The sequence below is a fragment of the Camponotus floridanus genome, unplaced genomic scaffold (assembly GCF_003227725.1).
Source record: "Camponotus floridanus strain SB8 unplaced genomic scaffold, Cflo_v7.5 scaffold14, whole genome shotgun sequence".
Taxonomy (NCBI): domain Eukaryota; kingdom Metazoa; phylum Arthropoda; class Insecta; order Hymenoptera; family Formicidae; genus Camponotus; species Camponotus floridanus.
Window position 1 is genome coordinate 233,506 of NW_020229259.1, and position 18,029 is coordinate 251,534.

Here is an 18,029-nt window from a genome sequence, read left to right on the forward strand (position 1 = left end):
AGCTTAATGATGAATTAGTAAACAGTAAAATAGGAAATAATTATTTTTGTAGTCGAAATAAAATAACAAAAAAATCCAGCACTCAAAGACTTAATTTATAAAACGTACAGATGTATATATGTGAGATGCACGTGGACAAATGAGTTAATTATAAAATAAATTATAAATATAATAATGAAATATCAGTTTTTAATCAAACATATGTTTATATATTTACATATAAAATATGTACATGTAAATATATGTATTATTTATCCATAAAATATATATATATATATATATATATATATATATATATGTATGTATGTATTTATAGACGAGTATTTCTCTCATTTAAAGCGCAATGAAAGCGTCGCATAATGAGAATTCGGAAAGTCCGAGTGTCATGCGTTGGCGAAATGCGGTTGCACGTGGCGCATTATTATTCTCGTGGAGCAAAATAAACAGCGTCGTGAATGATTCAGCTTTTTCCTTTGACTACGAGAGACAGAATTTGCGGGCATTATTTCATGAAAGCGGAATATTTCGAGTCGTTTCTCCTCGTCTAATGCATTTCGCGAAATGTACGCGTGCAACGTAATTGAATGCTAAGGGATTTCGCGAAATCTAGATTTGTCATTTATTATTTCGAGATACAGCACAGCGCGTTGCTGTTTTACACCTTTCACGTTCAATTTTCATTCTATCTTTGTGCCTTTATCAGTTTTCATGATTATATTGTGTATGTATTGTAATATGTTATTGTTATTTATGTTCAAATTTGGAGAAATTAATATTACACAAGCGGAGTAACTGGAATTAAATTATATAATTATTAATAGCCACTGATAAAAATTAAAAATGCATTAGTATTAAATAACTAATCTAAATAATAAATTTAAATTAATTGGGAAAATGTGTTTAACGCAATGCATATAGAGCGTATATCAAAGATGAGAATAAATCCTAAATTGCGAGGCTCTCTCTTGATTATTGACAGATTTTTTTCGCACACATGGGTGCGCTAAATTAATATTGTAAGCTTGCAATCTTAAATTATCACGTGATCGAAGAGATTACTTCTCTTAAATTAAATTGCTTAATGATCGATCCTAAATGATCGCTGGAATATACGATGCACCTGCATCTAATCAACGAATCCTAAATTGCTTATAAAGCGACAGGCATGCCGAGTAATTTCTCCGCGGTGCACAGCATGTAATTTGTGAGCGACTAATGTCTCGTAACCTCCCAAACGCGCTTGCCGATGTACACGAGGAGAAAGATAAATCTTCCTAATTTCATTCGGGCAGACAGTGACATTAAGGACACTCGGCATATCTCTTTCTCATTTTGGGAAATGGGAAAAGAGTAGAGAGCGCTCGTTAAAATATTCGTCGCGTTATTCAAACACACCTCCAACATTGAGGTGCTTTCGCTTCAAGAGATTCAGGAAATATCAATCCAATTAATTTAATAAATAATCCTACTATTAATATTAGTTAAATAATCCTACTCGTTTAGACAAGACTCATTTTATTACAATACCATACGTAGAGAATACGAGTCATGATCTGTATCGTCTTTTGCGAAATAGTGGTTTTAACGTCGTCTACAAAATAACAAAAAAACTAAATAATTTAATTAGACGCGGTAAAGACAGCTTACACAATAATGACAAGACAAGTGTTGTATACAAATTAAATTGTAAGGATTGTAATTTATCATACATTGGGCAAACAAAAAGACATTTACGTACTCGAGTGAAAGAACATTGTAATAATATAAAGTTACATGAAACTAATCACTCGGTCATTAGCAAACATAGATTGGAATCTGGACATGATTTTGACTGGTCGAAACCCAATATTTTGCATAATGAAAAGTATGTTCGAAAGAGAGAGATTGCTGAGATGTTCTTTATCAGGAGATTTAATAATCTAATCAACCTACAGAAAGACACGGATAGTTTAAACAACATTTACGACAAAATAATAAAGGTCACGTAGTTTCGTTTTTCCTCTGGTTGTGTTTAGTTTCTTGACGAAGTCTCACACGGACGCATCAGTTTCTCTCAAATTCGAATCTAGTTAAATAACGTTTTTTTTGTTAATGTGACTAATGTGCAGTTTTACAAGATTATCGTCTATGCCTGTCTCCTGATTATTATTACATCGGTAAAAAATTGTTCACACTTTAATTCGTTGTGCTTACTATGTATTTAAACCGTTAATTAATTTATTTATAAATCTTTTCCAGTATATACTTGATAAGGACCACAACCATATGGTCGAAACGTCGTATTAATAAACAGATTTTCTGGCTAGTTTGGTCGACTACACTTTTTTCAATAATCCTTCAATCAATTTTCAATCAAAAGGTCAAAAAATTTAATGCCCATTTATATCTTACCAGATTGATACCAGTCGGAGTACTTTCGACCGGTGTAAAAAGTTTTTATCACAGTCGCGCAGAGTTTCGAAAATCATTGAAATTAAAAAAGTAGAGCAAACCCCCCCATCGCTCTCGATTGAAAAGGAAATCTTCCTCCCTTCTCGATGAGCACAAAAAATAAATTCTTGCAAAAAATTAATAAGGTATTAAGTAAAATGGAAATTTAAATACCTAATCTATCTGTCAAAGCGCGAGCGAGAGGAACTTTCGGGATGCGATATCGAAGAGGCACCACCCTCGTTGGCGATCCGTCGATGCGTAGCAGACTGATCGCGGTTTCAATCTTCGATTGAGGTCTCTCTTTGCACTCGTGACTCGCGCACGAGGCGTTATTGATGATCCGTCCACGTGTCGCGGTTCGACAACGATAACAAGATGCCTGGAATATTTGGCACTCGTCACAAAAAAGCACAAAAAAGCAGCGCGGTTAGGCTTGCCGGTTATCGCGACACGTTATCGACACGTTCTGGACCGCGCTTCTGGAATCTGCTCGGTCCACGCGAGATCCGGTATACTGACACTTCTCGACGTCACCGGCCAGACTTATGCTCGCTCGGCGCGGGCTATACTTAGCCGGGAGGACCTTCGATTTCCGGCGGTTTGTTTTCGGCGAACGAGATCTTTGGTGGAAAGCACACGTCGGAATACGCAAAGCGAAGCTGCTGAACGTGATCGGAAAATTTCGCACTTTCATCCTCCCCCGATTTGCGTTTTTCAATGAATGATGGAATGACGTTTCTCTCGTGCAGAGCGCACGCTCTTCATTTTAACGCTGACGTTTAATAATTAGCGACATGGAGTTGCTCTCTCTCTCTCTCTCTCTCTCTCTCTCTCTCTCTCTCTCTCTCTCTCTCTCTCTCTCTCTCTCTGCAAACGCGGAATATGAATTCGGTAGTCGGTTTCCAATTATCCGTTTTATAGAAACAAAATGACATGATATGCGTAACGAGAGCCGTTTAATAATCGTTCCTGTTTAATGTCAATATTAATATGCATTCTCTCTCTTGTCGACGTGGATCAACGAGAATTCCTATTCAATCCGCTGGCGCAGCCAGCTTTAATAACTACAGCGAACAATATTGCGCCAAATGGCCAAGTGACGTCGGATACAGATGTATATATATATTTTTTTTTTTTCTTCTTACTTCTTAAATGATACAAATATATGTGTCGTGTATGTGACAGAAATTACAAACGATCAAATGTTGCTCTGTTTTAACCACAAATATATTTTCTCCCTTTATTATTCGTTACTTTTTTTTTCTTCTTCGATTTCAACGTCCATATCAACGTCTAATTCAAATAATCGGCCCCCGAGCTCATGGAGGAAAAAAACATTGATAGGAAATCGGACTTTCGGTGGGGTCGTTTCCCATTTGTACGCATGGCGGATTGGAATGATAGTATCGGATCGGGCACGCAGGTAACTCCATTGACAGAAAAAAACATTCGGATATTCGTATTCGCGTATCTCCTTGTTTTCATTTCCAAATAAGCTTCTCTTAAATATCGGAAAAGTCCTCGCGAGATTTCACATTCATCTAAATGAGTGATTATGTTAAACATTGAAAAAAATCTAAAGAAATGCAAGAGCAATTATTTCGTTCTCTTGGGCGAATTTAAGAATGTTTTGTATGTACAATCCCAGCAAAAAGTAGCTGAAAATCAATATTGACGAATATATCCACTTTTTGTGTATTTTGAGTAAGAAATTGTGGATTACAATTTGATGTTAGCTACAGTGTAGAGATGTATTTTTTAATATTTATTGCGTTTTTACTGAAATATTCCGAATTTTGTTAATCGAAATAATTAACTTTTGGCAGAGAATTTCACCTTGTGTCAGATACATGGTTAATTTCATTGAATTATATTTAATATCTTTTTAACCAGTTAGTACTTGTATAATATTATTTGACCAAATATTTCCTTCGTATCTAAACTCCGCAACTTTTGCAAATTTTAAACAAATTTTGAAAATTATTTCCATGTATTTTTGTCATTTGAATCGACATGGTTATACATTTCCCATAAGAACACATATTAATTCAGTGCAAATTAAAATCCTTATATCTTGTGAACGCTTTAGTGAATCGATTCAAAAATTGTACTGAAAATTCTAAACATATGTAAGAATATTCTGTACAATTTTCATTAAATTCTCAATATTTTGAAAATAGGTACAAAACATCCATAATCGAAATGATTAACTTTTGACAGAGAATTTCGCTTTGTGACAGATACATGGCTAACTTCATTGAATTATATTTAATATCTTTTTAACCAGTTAGTACTTGTATAATATTATTTGATCAAATATTTCCTCCGTATCTAAACTACACTTTTACAGATTTTAAACAAATTCTGAATATTATTTCCATGTGTTTTTGTCATTTGAATCGACGTGGTTATACATTTCCCATAAGAACACATATTAATTCAGTGCAAATTAAAATCCTTATAACTTGTGAACGCTTTAGTGAATCGATTCAAAAATTGTATTGAAGATTTTAAACATATGTAAGAACATTCTGTACAATTTTCATTAAATTTTCATTAAATTCTCAATATTTTGAAAATAAGTACAAAACATTCTTAACACGAAGGATTGAATTTTTTCAGCGGAATAATTGCACAACTTGACATAAGTTCGTCTTTTAAAATAAAAATAAATTTAAATTAAATGATCAGCTGTACAAAATTTAAATTAAATAGTTCAGCTGTTGAAAAAGGTAAATCAACGCGCGTCGAAGTATTGATTGACAGGAAAAAAGAGGAAGGTACGGAGCCTCGAAATCCATGTTCGTGCGTGAAATAGCGGTCGACTACCGTGAGATGCCCGGTTATATTTAACCCGGCGCGTTATCCAGCACCGCTTATTTTCAACGCGATCTTAGAATAGCACCGCGCCGGAACGGTTTATCGACCAGAGCTTTTCTCACGCTGGCAAGATAGTTTTCTGCAGCCGGAATTATCCGGGCGGTTTGTGAGCCCGCCATAAGCTCGTTTTCCTGCGAATTTCATGCACGATAACTACAATTCCGTGCGCCAGAAGGTGCCACTCCTCGCGCGAGGCGAGGAGCTCTCTTCCTCACGATCTACGCTTTATGTCCGTTCTAAAAGCATCCCTCTCTCGCCTCCCTCGTTCTCCCTGGCCGCTATCCCTGGGAAAATAGATTTTCCGATTGCCATCTCGACTTCGCTTGGCTCCAAACGCGGCTCGTTTCTATTCAAAGCTGAATTGTTTCCATTAAACGGAACTGTTACTGCACTTTTCAAAAATCTACCCCAATATATTCTCTTGCAAAAAAATGAGATATATAAATATGAATCTCCCTTCAACTTAATTTAGGCGACGAGTTGAGAGACTCGAGGGTGGGAAAAGTATCACTTTAGGGATGCGCGCAAAGTAGATGAAATTTCTTATAGTTTGCGCGAAAGCCAGGAGGGAGTGACAGCGTCTTCTAACGTAATAAAGTTGATACGAGTTAGAAGCATACTGATACGTGAAAGTTAAAAATTCGCGTTTATCAAAGGAGACAAAGTTACGACGGGTGAAGTCGCGGGAGTTTTTAACACATTCCTCTTTCATATTCATCACGGATCCCCTGGCCGATTCTCCGAGTTTTCGCCTTCCTTTTCTCTCCCGGACCTTCCGCATTCAAACTCGTTCGTGGGGAATTTCGCGTCGCCAAACCCGCGACTCTCTAAATCTTCTTTCTTACCACCGCGATATAATGAGCTTTTCCCCGTTTTCCGGAATGCATCTGACCTTACGTGGCTATAAATCTCAAGGTTTTTGATAGAATTATGCAACAGCAATTATATTTATACTCATTTTTCTCGGTGAAATTTTAGATTAAAAAAAAAAAAAAAAACAAGCCCCGCGCGAGTTATTTATTACATTATTACCTCTATTAAACGTCATTTTATCGTGCGCGTCAATTTATCACTTTCAATTTAATCGGAATATCCAGAATCCGTCGGAGAATGATGGACGATAAAATGCGCCCGGGAGATCATTGATTTATCGCTGACTCCTTTTTTTTTTTTTACTTTCCTTTGTCGTTCTTAACTTTCTCATCAACGACTACGAATTTGAGCTTCCCCCCGATTTGATGCCCCTCCTTCCGTCACCCCTTTGCTTGGGAATGACGTAAAGTGTTTTTGTACGACTTCTCGTCATTTTATTTCAATGCGGGGAACTTTCGGTTTTTCTTAACAAGTAAACTCCTGGTGTACCGCTGATCCTAATTACTCCGTGATTCGTATTGTCCTGTTTTTCAACGTGCGCCGCACGTACCGTGTTAGTGGCATGGAGTGCTTGAAGTGCTTCGTGTTTACTGCGGTTTCGTCCCCAATAATTAGATTCCCGCGAGAAACTTTCCGGATGCCCCGCCTTTATTATTCTCCGTCGCGAGGTACAATTTTCGTCCAAAAGTCCGCGAGGCCGCTACTCCATAATTTCCGAGCTAACATTTAATTAATAACGTAGGTGCGCCTTACGAGTATCGCAATCTCGAGGTTCGCAATTTCGAGCAAATTGAAAAGTACACGGGATTTTATTGTGCGCGCTTGACTCCTCAAAAGTTTACTACCGACGTATAACATGTAACAAGTAGATGTAAATAACGAGGAGAAAAGATTCTCTCTTTCTATATTCGAGATACGCGACAAAAGTGCGCGAGGTTAAAGAAAATCCCTGAAGAAGGAAATAAACAAGAGAGATGGAATTAAATCTGTTTTAAAGCGGTAATCAAGTATCTCGTAAAGAGAATTTTCAAGAGGGTGCGAAATATTTTATACGTCGCTTCCGAATTTTCGCATTTTCGTGGCTCGCGTGTTCAAAGAGCGCCGCTTGAAGGAGACATAATAAAAAGAATTATATTTCAAAGCTGCTGAGATGCGCGACGATTCCACAATCGAGAGTGCCCTTCCCCACGAATGCGTGGATAAAGTTATATTATTGCGACCCAGCGGGAAAGAACAGCGTTATCGGAATGAGAGAAAACTTGCGGAAAGAGATTAAAAAGTTGGAAAAGCCGTGAATTGCGCCGAGACGATGGATAACGGGCGGAATTTTATATATATACAGCTTGATTAATATAAATTAATTACCGCGGGACGGAAATATATATGGGACGCTCGGGAGAAGGAACGCCTGGATTCGAATCGTTGGAAATAAGCCGATCGATCGTGTTTAATTGAATACAATGATACCGGAGAGAGCGAGCGAGTCTGCCCGCGAGGCTAGAAATTTTTTCATCCTCGCGAATTACGCGCGCAAGCTTTTTATATATTGCGGCCGTTTCGTTTTAATCATTCGAAATATAACGGAATAATGAAATATTATGATAATACACGATAAAAAATTGTGAGTCCACATGTTAAAATTTTCTTGTATTACCGCGTTTTGATTACTTTAATGTAAAATTAACATACCTATATGTTATTACACGGAAAAAAAGGACATTCTTGCTTTGAAAATATATTTAGTTTTAACATGGAAATCTTGAAATAAGATTATATTGCGTTAATTAAGGAAAAATAAAATGAGGGGATTGCCGCACGATTGAAAGGGTGCATCGTAAACTAACGATCTACAAAGTGCACCTAGGCATGTAATAAATGTTGTACAAGGAAGAAGAGCAAAATACCCCCTAGTATGACGACCTCGCAAAAAATTTTCGACGGCGAATACTACACCATTTCGTATAAATTCTAATATACGTGGCATAGTTTCTGTTATTTATCATTTATTGCTCCACAATAATTCGTATAAAATTCGTTACAAGAGGTAATGATGACATTCTGCTCGAATATAAACTATGTAAATTGATAAAAGTACAAATTTATAAAAATTTTGTATTTATATTTTAATAAAAATTGATAAAAAATTTTATTATTAATAAAAATATTAGCTATAAAAACCCAGAATTATATATTTGTAATATATTATTTTAATATATATAATATATAATATATACACAGAAAAAAGAACATTCTTGTTGAAAATATTTAGTTTTAACATGGAAATCTTGAAATGAGATTATATTGCGTTAATTAAAGAAAAATATAATTGCTTGAATAATTGCTTATTTGAATGAAGCCATTTTATATAGTTCAATCGAGAAAAATATATTCTTATGATTTAAGATTTAGTTTTCTTGAATGGAAAGAAACAATGTTAGATAGAAAACAACATTTTTAAATCAAAGATTATAATTTTTTTAAAGTAGAATTAAATAATTATATATTTCTGAGGTGACAATTACAATATTAAAATAAGACTATAATATTGTTGAAATTTAAAATTATTAAATTCTTCTAGGAAGATTATAAATTGTTGCGTATATACGAAATAATGAACGCGTTAGTTTAAGTATAAAGTTTTGATTTGACACCTATTTTTTTCTGTGTATTTTTATAACGCTTTCATGTATTACATTTATGTCAACTTCATAACTTAACATTTTGTATATTTCTCTTGGAAATGGAATATTATTTTGAGTATTTTTAATATAATTATTTTAAACAATCAAATAATCTTAAACTTTGACAGACAAAAATAAAAATTTACTAAAATCAAATAATTTAAGTTAAAATAATTACTATTATATGTTAATGTCGTCAACATTTCTTACGAGTTATTGTGACTATTTTTTCATGTAATTTTTAATTATTTTGTATGTTATTTTTACATTACACTTAAAGTCACGATAACAAAAATAAATGTAAAGTATTGTATCAATTATTTAACATTTTTGTCAATAAATAACATATGAATGTTACTTATTGAGTTATTTAAGCTTAAAATTTGGACTTTCTGGGACAAATGTGAAAAATGTTATAATTAACATTTTATTTTTTATCGTGTACGCATTTTTGTCGATAATAAATTTTACACGATGCAACGAAATTCCGATTCGACAAACTCACGCGGCAATTGTCGCATTATGTAACGTTGATGCATAATGCATAAGGCTTCTCCTCCCCGTCTCTTCCCCGATTTATTATTTATCTTTGCTTCTTGAACGAACTAATTATTTATTTGCAATGCCGAGACGTTTCAATATTTGAATGCGTATCTGCGAAATCAAAGGCATCTCTATACAAGGCGCGGATGACGGTGGCTTCTGATGTGTGCGGAATGTGTAACGCATGAAACGGTAAAAGAATGTAATAAAATCTCTTTTCTATCTCTTTACGGAATAATTTACGCGACGCAAGACGTCAAAGGGACAAATTCCTATAAATCTGATGCAAAAATCCTTACGGACGAATCGAGAAAAGCTACTATTTTCGATATTATACTATTCCGTACAAAACTGAAGCATGTAAAATTAATGAAAAATATGTAAAATCGCTTGTTATTAAATCGACGATTTAACATGTTAATAATAATGGATGACTTCTGATTTGATTATATATAGCGTTAAATTTGCAATCACGAACCGTCACTGTTAATTAATAAGATCACAATTGTTAATTCTAGTATTTAGCAAGCTGATGATCGATTTGTTGTGTACAAATGTTACGTTTAATGAACCGTTACATCTCTGCTTCGTCCTGCATTTATACAGAGAGAAAAAGAGAGAGATTAAGAGAGACAGAAAGAGAGCGAGAGAGAGAGAGAAGAGATCAAATCTGTTTGAAAGAGTTTAAACAGTTTATAATTCTACAATATGAAGGAATTAGCGAAATAGGATTATCACTGCACTTCAATATATGGCTCATCTCTTGTAAACTGAATAATTAAAATTACATGTTGCGTAAATGCCTCCAAATTCAAAATATATGTTAATAATTATTTAAAATTATTTAAAGTACATTTTAATAAATGTATAAAATTTAAATTTTGTATTTAAAATTATGCTCGTTAATGTATATATCTCAGAATATTACATTCCCCTTTATTACAATATATAATTATATACATACACAGAAAAAAATAAATATCAAATCAAAACTTATATACTTAAACTAACGCGTTTCATTGTTTCGTATATACGCAACAATTTATAATCTTCTTAGAAGAATTTAATAATTTTAAATTTCAACAATATTATAGTCTTATTTCAATATTGTAATTGTCGCTTCAAGAATATATAATTATTTAATTCTACTTTAAAAAAATTATAATCTTTGATTTAAAAATGTTGTTTTCTATCTAACATTGTTTCTTTTCCATTCAAGAAAATTAAATCTTAAATCATAAAAATATATTTTTCTTGATTGAACTATGTAAAATGGCTTTATTCAAGTAAGCAATTATTCAAGCAATTATATTTTTCTTTAATTAACGCAATGTAATCTCATTTCAAGATTTCCATGTTAAAACTAAATATATTTTCAAAACAAGAATGTCTTTTTTTTCTGTGTATAATTATAATTTCAATGGTAACTATTTTATTTGTGCGATATAAGGTAATAATTATTACATTATTAAATTAAAAATGTACTGTTATCATAACTTTATAAACAGAAATGAGTAAAATAAGCAAGAAACAGTCGGAGTTGACGCATGTTAAATTTGTTGCCGGAATACGTAACTGATAAAAATTTGATAGAAAAGAATGCGCGATATATCGAAAGTATTGTGCAGAATTTGACCCGCAAGCCATTGTGAGAATTTCAAGTTGCCGATGTTCAATAATAGCAAACATTCTTCAAAGGTGAAATCCTTGAACGCGAAATTTCCGTTTGCGTGGCATTACCATTATTTTCACTTTTTGCTCATTCTTGTTATTAGTTTGTTGAAAGCTATGAGTTATTGCATCGTATGCATTTTTTTTCGCCATTTTCTGTTTCATTGCAGCTCGGTTTTGGCACGTGAATTAATTTGCGAGAGATCTATCGCCCCTCTCTCTCGCACGAATTTGCGCAAGATATCTCATTCCTGACTCACGTTGCTTTCTTCTATCTGTTTTTTCCGTTTGAGTTTGAAGAATACCGTCGTTATGCAACATTTGTAAGAATTATCAAGAATTATGTCCGATTTCTTTTTGATTTAGTTAAAAACGCGGTGTTCTCATGAATTTCTCGCGAGTAATGTTATTTATGACTACAACTTACGCAATTATTCTAATTAGAACAAGACAGCAAAAATTGAGAGGATATTAAAATACGTGCCATACCAAGATCTTTTATTTTATAATACAAGAATTATGAAAGAGATCGATCTGTTATCTCAATTAAAATTATATTATCTTCGCGCTTTATATCTTAATTTAAAATATCACTCTCTGTCTAACAGCGAAAACTTGAAGGAAGTTTTGCCATCGTGCAGAAATGATTGTCTTGTAAAATATATTGTAACATCACTATACTTCATTTTATAATAAAACAGTGTTGCTTCACAATTTAATTGCAGTCGAGCATTTCTCAGCTTCGCATTAAGCCTCTCCGTCAGCGCGATCTAATATCTCATTACATAATCGACTCTAAGATCCGATCTAAATTTATCAACGCGTCAGGAAATCGAAGAAAAAGAAAATGGCAATTTGGCGGATATTCCAATCGTTTGCTTATAAAGTTATATTTAAGAGTTATTGAGATCTGATTTCACGATTAATAATTAATAGACAATTAATAATTAATAATTAATTAAGACGATTAATAGCGCGAAGGAATAAATTTCGCGAGTCATATTTTGTAATTGGTTGCCCACGCGTCTAGTTAAAGAGCAGAGCGCACTTTTTTCTTTTTTTTTTCTTTTTTTTTTTCTTTTTTTTATGTTAATTCGGCCGACATGGGTTTTCTCAATTACCGGCTTTCATTAAGTTGTCGGTCCGGCGGCTATTCTCATTTGACAGATAGGTACAGGATCAAGCGCGCAATGCTGCACAAAACGGTAAAGGAATAAAACAGGCTTAATTTCAGCCCGCGCCCGACAAGATAGGTCAGCTTCATTCTTATTTTGCGTCTGCCTCACGCGTACAGCACAAAATGTAGACTTTTCCCTCGTAAATACGCTTGATTGTTTCCGCGACGTCTCGCACAATATTGCGCAACACAATGCTTCATTTTCGCGTGCATTTGAAAAAAAATGTAATATAAAAGTAATTAATTTTTTCAAGTATTTCCGTGAAATTAAAATACATTATTATTACTATTGTTATTTGACTATCTCAGTATATTAAAAAATTAATTAGTTAATAATAATTAGTTAATAGTAATTAATTAATTTTGATGAAATAATACACAGAAAACAAACAAATCAAAACTTATATACTTAAAATAACGCGTTCATTGTTTCGTATATACTAGGGTTGCACGAGATGTCAAGATTAGTCTTGATATTGTCTTGAATTTTAATACGAGATCAAGACAAGATTTTTAATTAGTTATCAAGACAATATCACAACTAAGACTGTCAAGATTATTAATCTTGTCAAAATTATTGATTCTCAAGAAAACTAAAATATTTATATTTGTAAATAAAAAAAAATCACTATATACGAATTTTAAAAAAATATTATTCAATGAAAACATTTATATTAATAAATTTAAAAACATTTAATATTAATACAATATAACATTTTTATAAAGTAGAAATCAAACTTGCAAATTTTAGACATTAAAGAGCATTTCACCCAGGAATTGATGCACATTAGGGTTTTTAAAGATTTACTTTGTAATCTGGTTCTATTTTTTGACATAGTCAGAGTTTCTATTGAGAAAAGTCTTTTTACTGGTACGGACCAGGCAGTTGAACTTAAAATGTCTCGAGCCATTTTTGACAATGGGGGAAAAATATGAACCTGATTTTTTTACCACTCCAAAATATTTATATCTGCACATTCCCTTGGAGCCTGTAAATAGTTATTAATTTCTGTTTTCCATGAAACAGTAAATGTTTTTTTTTATGTAAATAGACGGCATTTATATCGATTACATAGTAATAATTATAATTAAAATATAATACAATAGTAATAATTATTTCAAATTATATTACAAAAATTATGTTAAATATTATTTAAATAATTTTTTAATATTAGATAAAAAACTGTTAATAAAATCGAGACAAGACAATACAAGACGAGATTTTTGCTACCAATATTCACTCAAGATCAAGACAAGATTTAAATTTTTGAAAATTTTCAATACCAATACAATATTTTTACGAATATTGTCTTGTCTTGGGTCTTGTGCAACCCTAGTATATACGCAATAATTTATTTATTAATCTTCTTAGAAGAATTTAATAATTTTAAGTTCCAACAATATTATAGTCTTTTTTTAATATTGTAATTGTCACTTCAAGAATATATAATTATTTAATTCTACTTTAAGGGAATTATAATCTTTGATTTAAAAATGTTATTTTTTATCTAACATATTGTTTCTTTTCTATTCAAGCAAATTAAATCTTAAATCATAAGAATATATTTTTCTTTACTGAACTATATAAAATGGCTTCATTCAAGTAAGCAATTATTCAAGCAATTATATTATTATATTTTATTTTTTTAATTAACGCAATATAATCTCATTTCAAGATTATATAATCTCATTTCAAGATTTCCATGTTAAAACTATATATATTTAAAAGAACAATGTCTTTTTTTTTGTGTATAAAGTCTGTCCCTCTGCTTCTTCCTCTCGTGATATTAGGCGAATTATGATTAAAAGACGGAGGAGAGCTGCATTAAATGTATCATATATATTATCGTACCATTGCTTCTGTCTATCGCACGCGTGAAGCGTAAGAAAACGCGAACGAATTTAATTAATTCCGTGAGCGTAATAAAGTTCCGTTTAAAATTCTTCAGATCTCATAACTTCTACTCGTGCGAATATATAAAACGACCTCTGGTAATCCCGAGATTAAACCGTACAAAATGACACTGCATCGCTATCTTTGCACACATAAAAGAATTTAGAAATTTATTCGCTCGTTAATCGCTATTATTGTTATTGTTATTAGCACATATATTCTTATATCTGTCCACCTGTATAATACAAGAAAAAACAGCATTGAATAGCCGGAATTAAACGTAACTTCGTCTTTTTTTTTAACGTTCGATATACCTATGAAATAAATCTGTTAATACATTGTGTCCTCACATTTCTCACGATTTTGTTAGCTTTATATATATCCCTGAAACGTAGAAAAATTCTACATTTCGCGAAATTTATTTCCTCTATATAATTTGCCCGCACTCCGAAGAAAAATAAATTACAGACTTATCTCGCCGCTTTTCAAACTCTCGAGCGTTCTCTCAGTTTGATTCGAATAATAAAACGAAATTAATGCTCCGTAATTAATGTTTAGCTTCCGTTTCGATCATTCGCGTATCTCGTTGCGCGAAAATATTACAACGTGTCTCGCCAATTAAAAATTATCTCGTTATTGATAAGAAATTGCTGTGTAATTCTCGATTTTTATTGACTCCGTTATTCCGAAGTTTTTCAATTAATCCGTCGGCGCGGTTGTACAGCTGCTCTTTTATTCAAATGAGAGATCGTAGGTTGACGCCCAACAATAGAGCGCCGACTATATCATGATGATGGAAAGGGGTGATGGAATCGGAACTATGTCAGGTCAACAAAGGGAGATCATCAGCGTACTTAGGATTGTTAATCTTAATTAACTCTTTGTCGTAAATCAGGAGTACAACATCGCGGAAAGTTCTCTCGCACATTATTCAAAATTCAAATCAAATATTATTTCGTCGCTCGCGATGCTCTCTTGCCGATTATAAAATGCGAATATATTATAAACTGAGAGAGAGATGCCGCGTGCTTTAATCGTAATGAGTTTTTAATATTCTTCCTGAGAGCTGTATAATCGTGAGTGGTTGGCGAAACTTGTTGTTTAATTTTCACATTAAGTAGAACGGAATATTATAATATTAGAAAGTGTTACAAGAGAGAGAGAAGGGTGTGAAATATATCGCGGGAAGATTCATTCCCTTTTATCGTAATCGTTACACGTGGAGAACTTAAATATGCCTCGTGGCGAAGGGTTTATATCACGCGTTCTGACTTTAAAATGAGGTCGACGCCATACATACTCCGGTTAATTTTGAACACTTTGCATATTCTAAGCATATACGCGCCTAACTCAAATATCGCAATAGATACGACAGGGTAAAATTACATACAAGGGGGAACGTGTTAAAAAGAAATTACGAATTTCAAATGCAGATTCGACTGAAATATGTATAATCGACTCGAAGTGTATATCTCAATTACATTTTCTAGTTAACGATGTTTCAGAGTACTTCATATTCTCGACCTCAATTCACAAAGAGAAAGAAAAAGAGAGATGTAAAAACGTACTTGATGCTAATTAGTTGTTAAATTGTAATAGAATTTTCTTATCTTCGCGACTAGAATCTACAACTTGAAATTTGTAACGTAACAAATCTTCCATTTAAGTGGATAAAAATGAAATTGGATTTTCACGGCCGTAAATATCGTAAAAAAAAAAAGCGAGCCATAAAATCGTCCTGGATATATTTCCTCTAAAAATACGATCATTACTTATGCGTCGAAACCTTCGACGATTCGGCAACTTCTCGGATCTCGTTTTAAGTGTAATCGTTAAATGCAACTTCTGAAGCTCATAATTTCGCGATATAAGGCACATTTATACGTCTTCCTTCTTTTTTCATCCTATAAGAAATCCCGCAATGTCTTTTCTAGCCTTCTCTTTATAGCGCAGGTACTTTCTTTATACTCGCCAGTATCTTTTGAGGTTTCGTCAAAGTGAAAGACATCCATCGAGGGAGGAGAGAAAGAGAAAGAGAGAGAAATTGAGGCAGTTTCGACGTTTTGTGCTCGAGGGCGAAAAGAAAGAGGCACAATTATCTCCGGTGAAAATAAACCGGTAATCAAGCTGGCTTGTATTGTTAATCATAATTAATCCCCGACATGTGATTATATCGCTCTTTTTCACCTGGTGCGGATGCGATGGAAGATTCCAGTTGCGCTATCGATTTCCGGGGTCACCATGTATCCCCCATTTTCACGACTTTCTCTCTCCCTTTCTCTCGTTTTACTTTTGCTTTAATCTTCTATATACGATTAAATTCTCTCACGCGAGGAAGGCCGAAGACCAAAGGGGTTCCAACTTCTGTGGAAAGGCAGAAGCATCGGATGTATCATTTTTGGATCATTTAACGCTTAAGAACAGAGACGTCCTTTCTTTCCCTCTCTTCTGTCTCTCTCTCTCACACACACACATTCTCTTCCTTTCTCTCTGAGGTTATATGGTACAAAGTTATAACGGCCGAAGTTTTTCTTTGTTTACTCCTGGGGGCTCGGGCTTTATTCGTTGGAGACCAGGGTAAGATAGATAGAAGCCTCTGCATGTATATGTGTGTGTTTTTATATCGCGAGAGAGAGACAGATTTGATAATGGACGTGGAGTGTATCGATTATAAGGCTTAGGCCGCTGGCACTATCGTCATGAAAGAGCAAACAGTCTAAAATAATAAGAATTAAATCAAAAGATACCGTTATTGCTTCAAGTATCGATGCATCTCGAAATACAACACAAATAGTTGTTATCAGATTGAAAAATAGCGACTTATTGGATATTCTCTTTAGGTGATTAAACAACATTATGAGACAAATTTGCATCCTAAAAATAATCATTCACGTTGTGGAAAAAAATTGGGATCGAATAATTCATAAACTAATATTGAGATATGCCTCGTTGCAGTAAAATAACAAGGAAACCATCTGTTACATCGACTATACTTGATATATCTTTGAAGGCAATTACGATTGATTTCTGTCCACTTCCTGTTAACGTACAAGCAGTTAAACTCTAATGACCTATCATTAATGTGGAGCTTCGGACAGTGTTAACCTCTTATAAAGAGATTTGCATAATGCATAAGCAAGCTACGTAAGAGAGCACTTCGGGATAGTTCGATGCAAAGTCGCAATTTTCTTGCATGACCGCCATTACACGTATCTAATTGAACGATGCTCTTATGCAAAGGCAGTCTCGAAATTTGCATGGAATAACGACCCCATTATTTTTCATTGCAAAATACTTTTAACTTAAAGCTCACGATTTCCCGTCCATTTCTCGCTCATTTCGTTGGAAAAATTATTAGGAAAAAAACTTGACGTTTTATTTAAACTCAATAATAAAGTAAAATCAATCATTCGATAAACCATCGCGAAAGCAGTCGGATAATTAATTAAATAATCCCCTCTCCTGAATTTAGACGGCAATTTCCTCCCTTCGATTTAACAAGTCGGCTTACGTTATACGTGACGTAATAATTCGGGCAAAGAAGATTACGACAAGTTTTAGCGTCTTTAGATCGCCGATAAACATATATATGGAAGAAAGCCACGGGGCACGGTTTTATTATCTCTCATGCACTTTTATGAAACTCTGTCACGCAAACAAAAGACGCGCGACGTGTTGTTCGGAAAGAATAATGGGGGAGAAAATATAAAATGCGCGAGAGCGAAGCGGATCTCGCCTTCACCTGGTGTGAATAGTATCTTTGTCATTTGCATGGTGAGGGGGTGGACGGGCCGAAGTGTGGGACAAATCTTATTGTCGGATCAGGATCCTCTCGGGAGGATAAGTGGAGGTGGGGAAGATTAGAAAGAAACTCCCT

General features: G+C 33.7%; 1 protein-coding gene across 3 annotated transcripts in view; it reads right to left on the reverse strand.

Annotated features, from left to right (window-relative positions):
• LOC105257993 (RING finger protein nhl-1) overlaps positions 1-18,029 on the reverse strand; it is a 92,812-nt gene that overhangs the window by 59,846 nt on the left and 14,937 nt on the right. Inside the window, exon 1 of one of the 3 annotated variants that reach the window (XM_011268978.3) lies at positions 2,605-2,947. The exons of the other annotated variants lie outside the window; for them this stretch is intronic. The gene's annotated coding sequence lies outside the window, so the exon portion shown is untranslated. Of the gene's footprint in view, positions 1-2,604; positions 2,948-18,029 lie in introns of those variants that run through there. 3 annotated transcript variants of the gene reach the window in all.